This window comes from Silene latifolia, chromosome 3, assembly GCF_048544455.1.
Source record: "Silene latifolia isolate original U9 population chromosome 3, ASM4854445v1, whole genome shotgun sequence".
NCBI lineage: Eukaryota > Viridiplantae > Streptophyta > Magnoliopsida > Caryophyllales > Caryophyllaceae > Silene > Silene latifolia.
The window spans coordinates 56896367-56909560 of NC_133528.1; the positions used below are offsets into that span (position 1 = coordinate 56896367).

The 13194-nt window shown below is 30.6% G+C and overlaps 1 pseudogene; it reads right to left on the reverse strand.

Annotated features, from left to right (window-relative positions):
* Nucleotides 1-716: 716 nt before the first annotated feature.
* Nucleotides 717-12207, reverse strand: LOC141646103 (uncharacterized; annotated as a pseudogene).
* Nucleotides 12208-13194: the final 987 nt, after the last annotated feature.

Consider the following 13194-nt stretch of genomic DNA (forward strand, 5'->3'; position numbering starts at 1 on the left):
TCCTCCACACATTCCTTACCAAAAGGAAGTCAATTTGACTAGCATTTTCTCCACTCCTATAAGTCACCAAATGAGAATGTCTTTTCTCGAACCAAGTGTTTATTATACCCAAGTCATATGCCAAAGCAAAATCTAATATGTCACTTCCTGCTTCCTTTCTCTCCCCGAACCCAAAACCCCCATGAATGCTCTCGAAGCCAACTCGACTAGTACCCACATGCCCATTGAGGTCACCACCAATGATTAATCTCTCCAATAGGAACTCGTTCTACAACCTCTTCTAGATCTTCCCGGAAGGCTCGTCGAAAAGAAGCATCCAATCCGATGGAGGTGCGTAAGCATTTATAACTGTCAGCACCTCATCCCCGACTACAAACTTAATGCTCATAATCCTATCATTCTTTCTCGATACTTCTCCCACAAGAAATTGGGAAAACTTGAATTATTCGCACTTCCAGTCACTAACTCAATTTAGTAATCCCTGGCTTCTACACAACATTGTCGACTTAAATATTTTACTAATATCATTATATTTTTGCTTTTTGGATGATCGGTTGTGTGACATTGTCAACTGTTTCGCTGTTGGGTACAATTAAGCAAGCGTCAGCTGAGCATTATCCCAGATCATGTTTTAGAGGATCTAAATTAAGTTTGTTCAATAATAGCTGGCCGATATCACACAATCACTTTGAATGAACTGCCAATGCATATAGTCAATTATTAAATTGTGTTGTCTAAGCAACATGAAACAAAGTCAAAAACATGGAATACATCAATTCGAATATCACAGCTCAAACAAGAAATTTAAAGGAGAAAGGGGGGTAAAGATCAACTCTACCCTATCTCTATACCAAAAGCTTCATCCAGTTAAAATGAGGCAAAGAAACCTCAAATTTTAGCAAACAATTTGTTACAAAAAAGAGCGCCGGAAATCAAAGAAACTTGAACGGTCTCGCAAGCTATCACCAACAATTTTCTCTCAATCAACTGTGTAGAGCAATGAAGAACACAGAGATGCTCCACCGTGTTTCATTAACCGCATAACTGTAAAAGGTCATCAAAACTCCATTGTAGTAGAACTACTCATGCCGGAATAGCAGTTGGAGCCTGCTTGGTCTTGGCATGTAATCTTGCCATGAAAGCTGGATTTGCTTTGAGCCTTTGTTTGACGTAAGCAGTCCGAGCCTCATCCACCAAAGCAGTAGCTTTTCCAGCCTCTTCAATTATGCTTAGCAGAGTTCTCAGGCAGTCTTTTCTATTTTCTTCACGGTGTTCAAACCTGAAACGATGGGGAATTATATGCAATTTGGTAAAAGCCATTTAAAAAAAAAACACTTCAAATTGAAATCCGCAAGGTATTATTAACAATACAAATTCCTATCAGCAATGGCAGTCATTTCATAAATGAGACTCCTTTGTTACATAGTTATATACAGAATACATAATAGATAAGAACGAATAATATTATTGCCAATATGTGAGATGTGAGACCAACCCAATTACTTATATCCTAATTTAATTAATGGGTTCGTCTCACATGCGAAACCGTCTCATATGTTACTGTGTTTTGTAGTACTGAAAAGATAAAGCGGTCATCCACAACATAGTGACAGTTTGAATGTATCACAGGTTTGCCTACTCGAAATCTGGATGCATAATCATAGATGTGAGAAGGATTTCAACGTTACCTTTCACTAGTTATTGTTAGCTCATCTTTTCCGGAATGATACCTTTTCCCAACTATTTCTCTCATTCGGCGGAACTGACATTTCGACGTCGAAGCTCCTTAATGATCCACCGATAATTTTACCTTTCTGTTTTTAGGATGTCGGGCATCTCCACCAGGAACAAGTACAAGTCGTGTTTGCCATAGGAGGATGGGACCCACACCAGGAGGATCATTGCTCTTTTTATCCATTGAGCTTCGCCACCTCATCGACTACGGAAGAAGTCTCTCTTCCTCATCCTTCTTTATATGCTCTGCTACGATCTCATCCTCAAACACCTTGAATTGCTCATATGCTTTTTCTACTTCAAGTCCATTATTTTCCATTTTCTCCGCTAATTCATCACACTTTGCTTGGACCTTCTGCTTAATGTCCTCTACAAGAAAGCAATCATAATGGTGACAGGTCAGATGCTACATCCAAATTACTCGTCATTCAAACACACATCTCAACAATATAATTATAAAAAAAGTTACAGCTATTAAAAAGGTCAAACGGAAAGAGTAATATAAAATTAGTCACTGGAGGGTTAAAATTCGAGACTAAATATTCTGATTTAGAAGGCAACATTTTTTCCAAAGAACGTAAGAAAGTGTCTACTTTTCAATTACCTTAAATGCCATGAAAACTTTGTTTCTCAATGACACACACACAAAAAAAAACCTTTTTTTCCCATGAAAAACCATTAAAAGTTGGAATAATTGACGGGAAAAATCCCACCTTTAGATCATCTTCCAAGAATAATCTCACCTTTCCATAATCCAAAAACAATCCTATCTTTCAACCCCTTCTTCTTTAAATAGTCCTTCCATAAAAATGACTTGTTCTAGTCTATATATATATATATATATATATATATATATATATATATATATATATATATATATATATATATATATATATATACTAGTTTGAATGCCGTGCGTTGCAACGGGGTAATAAACTTATTTATAATGCAAAAAAAAAAAACGTTATAAGGTTTTAATGTTTACATTCATGTCTAATGATTGGTTTACATATTAAAAGATTAATATATATGTGGGTTAACTCTTATTTATAATCATATAATCACCCTACCTTATACTAATCTTTCGATGTGGGACAATTCTATTATTTATATGTAATATATTCACCAAACTTGGATTATTTTTCTGATGTGGGACAATTCTACTATTTATACGTAATATATATTCATCAAACCTGCATTATTTTTCAATGTGTGACAAATAACATACTCAGAATTACACTATCTTTTTTCCACTTAATTCGACATCCAACCAGATCCCGAATACCGAATACGGACAATTGCTACTCATATATCTAATAGTTATATTTAAATTTAATAATATGATCAAGTACTCTCCATTAATATTTGTACGTTGTTTTTCTTCAAAAAAAAAAAATCATAATTGAGATACGGAAATTTTCCGTGGTACCTCTTAATTTTGTCAGATTTTCCATGTTACCTCTACTTTTAAGAATCTGCCTACGGTACCCTTGAGGTTCCCATGGTACCCCCTAATGTAAAGGTTATTAAATGGACGTTAAGTTTGATGGCGTGGCAATAAAATAACAATTAAAAATAATTCCCCCTTTATTGTTTTATTGGTACGAATATCTCTCTTTTTTAAATGAAAGTTTAATTAACTATATCATTATAATATTAGAAATTTCTCATGGTAACTTTGAACTTTGATAGATTACACATAATACCCCTAATTTTAAGTTTCTACAAATGGTACCCTTGTGTTCACCTTTTTCTTTCTCAGAATACCATTTGACAACTTCCGTCATAAGCCCATTACTCTTATGACTTGGGGACGCCTTTTTCTTTTGTTATCTATTACACAAACAGTTCAATATCTAATTCCTAAATCTATATTTTATTTAATAAACTAACATTTAATACCTAAATAACAAAACACAAATAGCATGGCATGCTCAATTACTCATCTAGTTACTCATAGGAGTAATAGCGTTGTGAAAAAAAGTAAACACAAGGGTATTATATGTAGAAACTTAAAATTAGGGATATTATGTGTAATCTACCAAAATTATAGGGTATCATGAAAAATTTCCGTTATAACACTGACCATTTTATCGCTCTTTCTCCCACCTAAAAAAAATGTTACAACTTTAGAAATTTAACATTTAATTCAAGATTATGTTTAAAGTCTCTTATATAATAAGTATACTTTGAGAGATTAATATATTTGGGTGATACCTAAGTTCTAAGGATATATCCTATTTATAAATAACATATTTAAAAGTACACCATGTTTTTTGAACCTAATTCGACATCCAACCCGATTTAATAATAAGTAAATACTATATTATCTATTAATATTCATACATTTGTTTTCTATTTTTTTTATCATAATAAAAATATGTGCAAATGATATGAATATATACTCTAATGATAGAAAATTTTTTTAACACAATTCTAATTATATTATTTAAACGTAGTATATTTACCACACCTACATTATTTTTTAAATGTGAGACATATAAAATCAATAGGTAGAAAATATAATGATATAAACTTTTAAGAGCACTCCAAGACAGTACTTAAGATACTCAAATGATTTGGGTTGATGTTAAAGTTCCAATGATGCCTCTTATTTATAATCATGGAATCACCCACCTTATGTTATATTTCGATGTGGGAAAATTCTATTTTTTATATGTAGTATATTTGTCACACATATATTATTTTTCAATGTGGGACATATAACATACTATGAAATACACCATCTTTAATATGTGCAAATTATATGAAATCTATACATACTCTAATGATAGCATTTCTTGCCATGAATCTAATAATTATTTTCATAATTTTTTTACCGACATTATTTCTTTAGTTTTGTACTCTGTCAGGAGACTACCATTAGTAAAACCTTTAGTTTTGTATTTTTTGATTTTCTTGCTCATGTTCTGAACTCTTTCCCGGGTAGTTCCCAACGATTTCCACTTTATTGTTTATATCATATCGTAGATAATGATTGAAAATCTTAAGAGCTCTTTAAAACAATATTTATGAGACTCGATTTTTTTTGGATGGATCATAAGTTCGAAATATGCCTCCTATTTATAATCATAGGATCACATCACCTTGCACTAATCTTTCGATGCGGGCCAATTCTACTATTTATATGTAGCATATTCACCGCACCTACGTTATTTTCCAATGTGAGACAAAACATACTAAAAAGTACACATTTTTACATATTACGAAGTACACCATCTTTAATATGTGCAAAGAATATGAAATCTATACTCTAATGATAGCATTTTTTACCACAAAGCTAATTATATTATTTTCATATTTTTTTTAACGATATTTTTTTGCCAAATGAAATGTAAAAGGTTGATATAAAAATTAGAAATATTACTTGAATATAATTTAGGAAATATACATATTATAATAATTAAAAGATTTTCCACTTTATTTTTTACATTAAAAATTATACTTTCCTAAATTGAATGCCCGTGCGTTGCAACGGGGTAATTAACTTATTTATAATGCAAAAAAAAAAAAAACATTATAAGCGTTTAATGTTTACATATTATTAAAATATCTTTTTCCAAAAAAAATAAAAGATTAATATATACGTGGGTTAACTCTTATTTATAATCATATAATCACCTCACCTTATACTAATCTTTCGATATGGGACAATTCTACTATTTATAAGTAATATATTCACAAAAATTGGATTTTTTTTTCTGATGTGGGACAATTCTAATATTTATACGTAATATATATTTATCAAACCTGCATTATTTTTCAATGTGGGACAAATAACATGCTCATAATTACACCATCTTTTTTGCACTTAGTTCGACATCCAATCAGATCTCGAATATCGAATACAGACAATTGCTACTCATTATATCTAGTAGTTATATTTAAATTTAATAATATGATCAAGTACTCTCCATTAATATTTGTACGTTGTTTTTTTCAAAAAAAATTTAACATAATTGAGATACGAAAATTTTCCGTGGTACCCCTTAATTTTGTTAGATTTTCCATGTTACCCCTACTTTTAAAAATCTGCCTATGGTACCCTTGAGGTTCCATTTTTTTGCCCATGGTACCCCCTAATGTAAGGTTGTTAAATGGACGTTAAGTTTGATGACGTGGCAATAAAATAACAATTAAAAAATAATACCCCCTTTATTGTTTTAATGGTACGGATATCTCTCTTTTAAATGCAAATTTAATTAACTATATCATTATAATATTGGAAATTTCTCATGGTAACCTTAAACTTTGATAGATTACACATGCTACCATGGATGTTTGTTTTCTATTTTTTTTATCATAATTAAAATATGTGCAAATGATAAGAACCTATACTCTAATGATAGAATATTTTTTAACACAATTCTAATTATATTATTTAAACATAGTATATTTACCATACCTACATTATTTTTCAATATGGAACATATAAAATCGATAGGTAGAAAATATAATGATATAAACTTTTAAGAGCTCTCCAAGACAATACTTAAGCGACTCAAAAAGATTTTGGGTTGATGCCTAAGTTCCAAGGATGCTCATAGAATCACCCACCTAATGCTATATTTCGATGTGGGAAAATTCTATTTTTTATATGTAGTATATTTATCACACCTATATTATTTTTCAATGTGGGAAATATAACATACTATGAAATACACCATCTTTAATATGTGCAAATTATATGAAATCTATATATACTCTAATGATAGCATTTCTTACTATGAATCTAATAATATTATTTTCATAAGTTTTTTACCGACATTATTTTGTCAAATGAAATTAAAAGTTTTTATATAAAAATTAAGAAACATCACTTGAATATAAAATAAGAAATACATAGTATATATTATAATAACTAAAAATTTTTCCAAACATTAACTTAGGTTAGAAATCATTATTGTAGAGACAGTAATACAAACTCTTTTAAGAGTTATCTCTGACAATACTTAAGGGAATCAAAAGATTTTGAGTTATGACTTCTATTTATAATCATAAGATCACCATGCCTTATGGTAATCTTCCGATGTGGGACAATTCTAATATTTATACATAGTATATTCACCACACTTACGTTACTTTTCAATGTAGGACAAATAACATATATACTAAGTACACCCTTTTTTTTTGCACCTACTTTAACATCAACCCCATTTAATAATAAGAAAATACAATACAATACAATATACACTCTAATGATAGCATTTTTTTTTTTGTCACAATCTAATTATATAATTTTCATACGATACTTTTTTTTCAAATGAAATATAAAGTTTTTATATCAAAATTATAAACATCACTTTAATATAATATAGAAAATGTATATATATAAGACATTTCTATTATTTATACATAATATATTCACAACACCTACATTATTTTTCAATGTGGGATATATAACATATTAAAAAGTCTATATCTTTTATATCAAAATTTTTTGGATTAATACCAAGTTGTAAGGATGTCTCCTATTTATATTTATAAAATCAGCCTACCGTATACTATTATTTCCATGTGAGATACATAATTTAATTATTTAGACGTAGTATGTTCATAATGCCTATATTATTTTTCAGTGTGAAAGATATACCATACCAAGAAATACATGTCTCTTCTTAAAAAACCACTATTGTAAACATATTATTTTTTTTGAAGGTAAAACCACTTAGTCTCGATCATTAGATATGGATCTCTACATCGTATATATAGAGACTCATTAACGCTCTATTACTGCATTCAGAACAACCATTAGTAAAATCTTTAGTTTTGTATTGTGTCAGGAGACTATCATTAGTAAAACCTTTAGTTATTTTGTGATTTTTTTGTTCATGTTTTTAACTCTTTCCCGGGTAGTTCTCAACGATTTCCACTTTATTTTTTATATCATATCGTAGATAATGATAGAAAATCTTAAGAGCTCTTTAAAACAATATTTATGAGACTCAAAATTTTTTTGGGTGAATACATAAGTTCTAAATGTGCATCCTATTTATAATCATAGGATCACATCACCTTATACTAATCTTTCGATGTTGGACAATTCTACTATTTATATGTAGTATATTCACCGCACCTACTTATTCTCCAATGTGGGACAAAACATACTAAAAAGTACCCAATTTTACGTATTACGAAATACACCATCTTTAATATGTGCAAATAATATGAAATTTATACTCTAATGATAGCATTTTTTACCACAAAGCTAATTATATTATTTTCATAATTTTTTTAACGATATTTTTTGGCCAAATGAAATGTAAAAGTTTGATATAAAAATTAGAAATATCACTTGAATATAATTTATGAAATATACATATTATAATAACTAAAAGATATTCCACTTTATTTTTTACATCAAAAATTATACTTTCCTAAATTGATTTTTGATGATGTGGACACTCTCAGATCGCTCGAAAAAACTCTCTTTTATATAGATATATAGATATATATAGATAATAGAGTTTTTCGAGCGATCTGAGAGCGTCCACATTATCAAAAATTAATTTAGGAAAGTATCATAAATAATAATTTTTGATGTAAAAAATAAAGTGGAGAATCTTTTAATTATTATAATATATATATATTTCCTAAATTATATTCAAGTGATATTTCCAATTTTTATATCAAACTTTTACATTTCACTTGGCAAAAAAGTATCGTTAAAAAATTTATTAAAATAATATAATTAGCTTTGTGGTAAAAATGTTATCATCAAAGTATAGATTTCATATTACTTGCACATATTAAAACTTCTTAGTATGTAAAATTGTGTAATTTTTTAGTATGTTTTGTCCCACATTGGAAAATAACGTAGGTGTGGTGAATATACTACATATAAATAGTAGAATTGTCCCACATTGAAAGATTAGTATAAGATGATGTCTATGATTATAAATAGGAGGCATATTTGGAACTTATGTATCCACCCAAAAAATTTGGAGTCTCATAAATATTGTTTTAAAGAGCTCTTAAGATTTTCTATCATTATCTACGATATGATATAAAAAATAAAGTGGAAATCGTTGGGAACTACCCGGGAAAGAGTTAAGAACATGAACAAGAAAATCAAAAAATACAAAACTAAAGGTTTTACTAATGGTAGTCTCGTGACAGAGTACAAAACTAAAAATTTTACTAATGGTTGTCTTCTGAATGCTGTAATTGAGCGCTAATGAGTCGTTATATGTACGATGTAGAGATCCCTATCTAATGATCGAAACTAAGTGGTTTATCTTCAAAGAAAAATAATATATATACAATAGTGGTTTTTTTAAGAAGAGACATGTACTTCTTGGTATGTTATATCTTTTACATTGAAAAATAATGTAGGCATGATGAACATACTACGTCTAAATAATTAAATTATGTATCTCACATCGAAAGAATAGTATACGGTAGGGTGATTCTATAAATATAAATAGGAGGTATCCTTGAAACTTAGTATTAACCCAAAATTTTTTGATATAAAAGATATGTACTTTTTAGTATGTTCTATGTCCGACATTGAAAAATAATATAGGTGTGGTGAATATATTATGTATAAATAATAGAACTGTCCCGTATATATACATTTTCTATATTATATTAAAGTGATGTTTATAATTTTGATATAAAAACTTTATATTTCATTTGACAAAAAAGTATCGTAAGAAAATTATATAATTAGATTATGACAAAAAAATGTTATCATTAGAGTGTAGATTGTATTGTATTTTCTCATTATTAAATCGGGTTGATGTCAAAATGGTGCGGAAAAAAATGGTGTACTTAGTATGTTATTTGTCCTACATTGAAAAGTAATGTTACTGTGGTGAATATACTATGTATAAATATTAGAATTGTCCCACATCGGAAGATTACCATAAGGCATGGTGATCTTATGATTATAAATAGAAGTCATAACCCAAAATCTTTTGATTCTCTTTTGATCATTCTGGAAGTTTGTTCAGAGTAGTTTAGGGATAAAGAGAGTAAGAGATGAAATAAAATAAATATAAAACATCTAGAAAGGAGAACAAGTAATAGGGATGAAACCGTTTAATCGCGTAACAGGTAAAAGAGATTGTTTAATAAAGACATGGTTAAAAGTTGGGATTATTTTCGGATTATGGAAGGTGGGATTATTCTTGGAAGATGACATAAAGGTGGGATCATTGCCATCAATTTTTCCTTAAAAAGTTTATGATAAAAATCCATGGCTAATACCACCATGAAAAACCATTCAAGTTTTAAACTCTCCCCTCTAACTCTTTTAATTCATCCCGCATTCTCTTACTCCTAAGACATTTGTTTGCCCATTTCCTAGCCCTGGTGGTGGATCTTATACTGAGCGCCATATAACTGGCTACAAGAAAAATGTCAGCTTATGCTCCATAAGACCATCGCTTCACAAATGTGATTGCTCACCAAATATTAATTTCACAAATTTTGCCCAAGGAGGCACCTAAAATATGTTGAGCTCTTCTTTTAATGCAATTCGAAGGATATAAGAGAGACAGGGTGCAACCAAACTCAAAATAAGTCGAACAGTCAAGCTTATTGCCAAATATCACCACACGGAGAACTTTAGGATGCTAGCACTTGGTTTAAATATGTCCATCTCCTACAAACTTCATGCAAGAGTACACTGAAATGCTAAACAGCGTAGGGGAGGTGCCCAATTGATAGTGTACAAATGTGATAGATACTTTATGATTTTTAAGATTATAAAGCAAACAAGGGTAATAAAATAGTATCATATGTCTCGGACATTTGTTTACCTCTTTTTAAAATTCACTTTGCAAAAATACTAAAGGTAAACAATTGACTAGGCAAACAAGGGTAATAAAATAGTATCATATGTCTTGGACATTTGTTTACCTCTTTTTAAAAATCACTTTGCAAAATACTAAAGGTAAACAATTGACTAGGGCGACGAAGTAAATGAACAACGCAGATGGAGATAAGGGACAAAAAATGTTCAAAACAGTTCCAGTCTACATGTGTATAGTATAGTAAATGAAAAATGTCAATTAAAGTGTTCCGTACATTCCAATAGTTGCCATAAAATCTTTGAAACAATGCATGATTGAGATATTTTTTTCCCAAATAATGAAAAAACAAAAAAAAACAAGTTATAAATTGACGAGTATGTTACCTGGGAGAAGTTTATCCCAGTAAAGCATATCTTCCAAAATCTCCTCACACTCCTTAGGATCATCTACATATCCTTGTTGTTTTGCTTCGTCGACAATGGCATTCCACTTTTTGTCATCCATGTTGAAGTATTCATCTTGCAACATCCTCTTGACAACTACATCTTTTGCAGAGCATAAGTTTGGAATATCTTCATCAATCTGAATAACTTCATCAAAATCGGACTCAAATTCCTTATCCTCAACATCCTTTAATGGGGCAAAGCGTAGTTCTTCAGTCAGCTCATCATCGGTATCTTCATGCTTTCCTGATAATTTTCTGGACAGTATGGCTTCTAGAACTGATAGGAGTGCCTCTTCATCACCCTCAAAGTACTTCCCTATCCTAGTTTTCAGCTCTGGAGTCAACCAAAAATATTTACCATCAGAAACATAAAGCAAAAATAACGCAAGCAACAAACATTTCATTCACATAGTGGTCGTTTAATTCACTACGGAGTATAAGATATCTTAATGATTAGGAAGTAATATTTCACACGATTTTTCATCTCTTATGAAATGAAAACAACTCTTTGCCTAAATACAAGAATTAGATTTCCTTACGGATTCCCACTTACCTAGGGGAGTCTAAGTAAGCAACTTTCTCGATTATGGAGAAAATAGAATTCCCAATGTCCCCAACTCATTTACGCCGACAAGATGACACCAAAGGCATTGATCGGTTTCAATCTGGCCCTGATAAGAACCTAAAATCAACTACAGACCAAAAATGACAACCCAACTTCCAAAATTTATCCATAAATTTCTCAGAGAAACCACAATTAGGTGTATACTAACTACTTCCTCCACAAATCATCGACATTTTCGCTAAATTGGATTTGCAATACTCCGTATTACTTACTAATCAAAACAGAAACAATGAACAATGAATCAACAAGCTACTATACAATCAGTAATTGGTTAAAAGAATATTGAATTGAATCAAAATTAATAAATACCTTCATTATCAACATCTTCAACAACTAAGTCTAAATGTTTTTCCTGGGTAGTTTCCAAGCTGGTTTGTTCAACAGCAGGAGGAGGAGGAGGAGGAGGAGGATGATTAGGGTTTTGATCAGAAGAATCGGATTCTTCAGAAAAAAATCTGTGGAAAATGGGGAGATTGAATTTGGGAATTAAATTTAGGGTTTGATAATGAGGGATTTGGGGAGATTTGGTGAAGGTGGTAGCGTAGAGTGACACATTTTTGAAGAGAGCTCTTCTCATGGCTTCCTCCTCTTCTCTTGTCTTTGATTCTTGCTTGTGCTTCGAGTCTCGGTTTAAGGTTGGTTCTGTAAACTTCGTTTGTTCTCTCGGGTTTGGGCTTGGGCTTGCACTATGGTTTTCGGTGTAGACCGTCTATAAAAGTCTGTGTCCTGTTCTTTTGGACTTAATTTCAATTTTATTCAACTCTATTCAGTTCATTTCAATTCAACTAGTCTATTCACAAATTAAATCTTACTTCAGTTCGATTAAATCCAGCTCCATTCAATTCAGTTCTTTTCAGCCGAAAAAAAACAGGGCCTTATTTTATTGATTATCAATTGGCATTGCATTTCGGGTTTTATCAGGGATCACCTTTCAGTTAGTTTTCGGGGTTGGATTCTTGATTCATAATATTTTGGGTTCTATTTCTTGTAGTTTAGCCTTCGGGTTTATCAAATTTTGGAAACTGTTGGGTCGAATTCCAAAGCCGATTGAGTTAGATTTTGCCAACTCTAGTTACAATATAGTAACAATTTATAAATGTCAAACTTATACTCCTTATATACCAAGTGTTCTTCCGATTTGATTATTATACTAGTGTAGATCCCGTACAAATACACGGTTTTTTAAGGTTGTAATGTGTACAGAAATTAACATTTAGTAATTAAACTTTAAATTAAATTTTATAGTCTACAATTATTATATGTAGTATTAAAGGTAAAAATTCGTGTTGTATTTTGAAGTGTGTGGTGAATTGGTGATGATATTGCGATGGAGAAGATTCTTAAATATAATACTGTCGAGAAGAAATGCAACAGCTGTTGCGCCTTCTGGAACAGTCGCAGCACTTGCTGCGCCTATTCCAGAGGCTGCTTAGCCGTCGTTGCTCTTCTTCTTCTTCCTCGTGTTTCTTCGTTGCTTCGTTCGAAGGTCTTTTCTCGTTTTATTTCTTATTTCCTTCGAATTTTCATCTTTTCCAGTTTCTTAATTCTTTTTATAAACTCCTTTTCGACTTAAATCCCTTATAATTCGATATTTGCGAGTTTTCGTCATT